The sequence below is a fragment of the Lissotriton vulgaris genome, chromosome 7, assembly GCF_964263255.1.
Source record: "Lissotriton vulgaris chromosome 7, aLisVul1.2, whole genome shotgun sequence".
NCBI classification, from domain to species: domain Eukaryota; kingdom Metazoa; phylum Chordata; class Amphibia; order Caudata; family Salamandridae; genus Lissotriton; species Lissotriton vulgaris.
Window position 1 is genome coordinate 167673086 of NC_141695.1, and position 3010 is coordinate 167676095.

Sequence of the window (3010 nt, forward strand, 5' to 3'; positions counted from 1 at the left end):
GGGGACCCTGGTTTGTGTCCTGGTGTGGACTCAACGTCCTTTGATTCTGGGCAAATTACTTAAACTACCATGTTTATAATAAAACTAATCTGACCTTCTGTAGTGTAATCTGGTGCTCATGTACAGTGCTCCAATGCACTTGGGCCGCGTTCACAAAACTATAAAATATACACTTATATATATATGGAGTCCAACTGCATCACAAAACCTCATTTTAACACAAAACTAGCTCTTAGGTCTTACCCCATACTCTGCCGCCAAAGGGGTGTCTCATGTTTCCTAAAATCATCGGTATCATCCACTAAATTTTCAGAAGCCTTTATTTTAGTGAACGGACGCCACAGGCCAGCACCCTGCTTGGAAAAGTGTTCCAGCTTCTGACTCCAGTGCAGTTCACCGTCTATGAGCAGATCATTATCTTGGCCACAGTCCGATATTGAAGGGAGAGGTCAAGGTCATGATGTTTACAAACAATCCATTACAGCTAGGTGGGTCGCCAAAGTTTGTGGTTTAAAAACGTTTGGGAAGCACTGGTGTTACTGGATGATAATCTAGTCATTAAATATAGAATTGATCATACGGAAAAACTGGCCTAGAACACTTAAGTGTATGGGCCCAATGTACTAAGAGACAGGTCACAAACAGCGGTTGCAAAGTGCAAACCAATATTTTGCAATTTGTTTCTGATTTATTATCTTATGATAAGATTTCTGAGTGGAAATACAATGGGACCCAAGGGGACAACTTTGCGAATCTGTTACCACTGCCACTGAGGTCTGGGCAACTGATCAATGGCTTGCGACTAAAATGGCAGTCATAAACTATTGATACATATCATTTTGATTCAGAATGGATCGCAAAACCCATTTTGAGAATCAAAATTTGTTGTACTATTATGTAGTATCCAGCGCATTTTTCTGGCATCAGACTGATAAGGTTTTTCTTTAATGTGTAATTTTGTATTCTCTGAGATGGGGTATATGACTGGAACATTAATGAGAGTCAGAAGACTAATAGGGTTTGAGTCCAGTGTGGGGTTTGTCATGGGTGATGAAAATATATCACTAAAGCGTTCTAGGCACTCAGAGCACTGATCAGGTTTTTCTTCAGTGTAGGCTCTTTCGCAGGACAAGACAGTAGCTTTTTCACAGACGTATTTCCAGTTTTCAGGGCACTGATAAGGTACTTCCCTCGCATGGGCTCTTTCACGTACAGTCAGACTGAAACTTTTGTGGCACTTAGAACAGTGGCACAATTTAAGCCCAGTATGGCTTCTCTCAAGCACAGAGAGAATGGATTGCCAACAGATGCTTTTCTGACTATCAGGGCTCTGATACCATTTCTGTCCATTGTGTTTTCTCTCATGCAGAGTGAGATTGCCTTTCTGACTGAAGCTTTTCCAACAATCACAACACTTATAAGTTTATTCCCCGTGTGAGTTCTCTCATGTTGAGCAAGTCTACCTTAAACACTAAAGCTCATCTGGCATTCAGAGCAGTGGCATGGTTTCTTCCACAGCGTGGGTTCTTTCATGTTCAGTTAGACTGACTTTAAACCAGAAACTTTTCTGACATTCAGAGCACTGATAAGGTTTTTCCCTAGTGTGAGTTCTCTCATGTCGAGCAAGGCTACCTTTAATCCTGAAACTCCTCTGGCATTCAAAGCACTGGAATGGTTTTCCCCCAGTGTGGGTTCTCTCATGTTCAGTTAAACTGACTTTAAATCTGAAACTTTTTTGAGCTTCAGAGCACTGATAAGGTTTCTGCCCAGTGTGTTGTCTCTCATGTCGAGTGAGACTACCTTTCTGAATGAAGCTTTTCTGGCATTCAGAGCACTGATAAGGGTTTTCCCCAGTTTTTTTTCTTTTATGGTAATTGAGACTGACTCTATGACTGAAGCTTTTCTGGCATTCACAACATTTATAAGGTTTCTCCCCAGTGTGAGTTCTCTCATGTTCAGTAAGCCTACCTTTAACGCTGAAGCTCCACTGGCATTCAGAGCATTGGTATGGTTTTTCCCCGGTGTGAGTTCTTTCATGTCGAGCAAGGCAACCTCTATGCCTGAAGCTTTTCTGGCATTCAGAGCACTGATAAGGTTTCTGTCCAGTGTGTTTTCTCTCATGATGAGTGAGTTGGCCTTTCTGACGGAAGGTTTTCTGGCGTTCAGAGCACTTATAAGGTTTTTCCTCAGTGTGAGTTCTCTCATGTCGACTAAGGTTCTCTTTAACAATAAAGCTTCTCTGGCACTCAGAGCACTGGTATGGTTTCTCCCCAGTGTGAGTTCTCTCATGTAGAGTGAGATTGTCTTTAAGTCTGAAGCTTTTCTGGCATTCAGGGCACTGATAAGGTTTCTGTGCACTGTGTTGTCTCTCATGTCAAGAGAGACTGCATTTCTGACTGAAGCTTTTCTGGCATTCAGAGCACTGATAAGGTTTTTCCCCAGTGTGGATTCTCTCATGGTTAATGAGACTATGTTTCCAACTGAAGCTTTTGTGGCATTCAGAGCACCCATAGGGTATCTTCCCAGTGTGAGTTCTCTCATGGTATGTGAGATACATTTTCTTACTGCAGCTTTTTGGGCATTCTGAGCACCCATAGGGTTTCGTCCCAGTGTGAGTTCTCTTGTGTTCAGTGAGACTGTATTTGTGCCTGAAAGTTCTCTTGCAATCAGAGCACTGGTATGGTTTTTGCCCCTCGTGTGTTCTCTCATGCTGAGTGAGAGAATTCATGACAAACACATTTCTGGTAATCTGAGAACTGTGAAGGTTTTCCCCTATTTGTGCTCCTGCATGTTAAGAAAGGTTTTTGTTTACAAATAAAGCTTTTTTGACATTCAGATTAGTTAAAGGATTTATCCAGTTTTTATTCTCTTTAGTGAATCAGATTTCTTCCGAAAGAGTTTCTGACATTTGATGTAATTGTATGGTTTTTCCTTAGTGTATACTATCTTGACGAGAAAATGCCATCCTCACATTTTGAGCACTTAAAAGATTTCTTTCTTGAGTTATTGT

General features: G+C 41.4%; 1 pseudogene; it reads right to left on the bottom strand.

Moving 5' to 3' along the window:
* Positions 1–893: 893 nt before the first annotated feature.
* Positions 894–2728, bottom strand: LOC147701081 (uncharacterized; annotated as a pseudogene).
* Between the last annotated feature and the right edge of the window lie 282 nt (positions 2729–3010).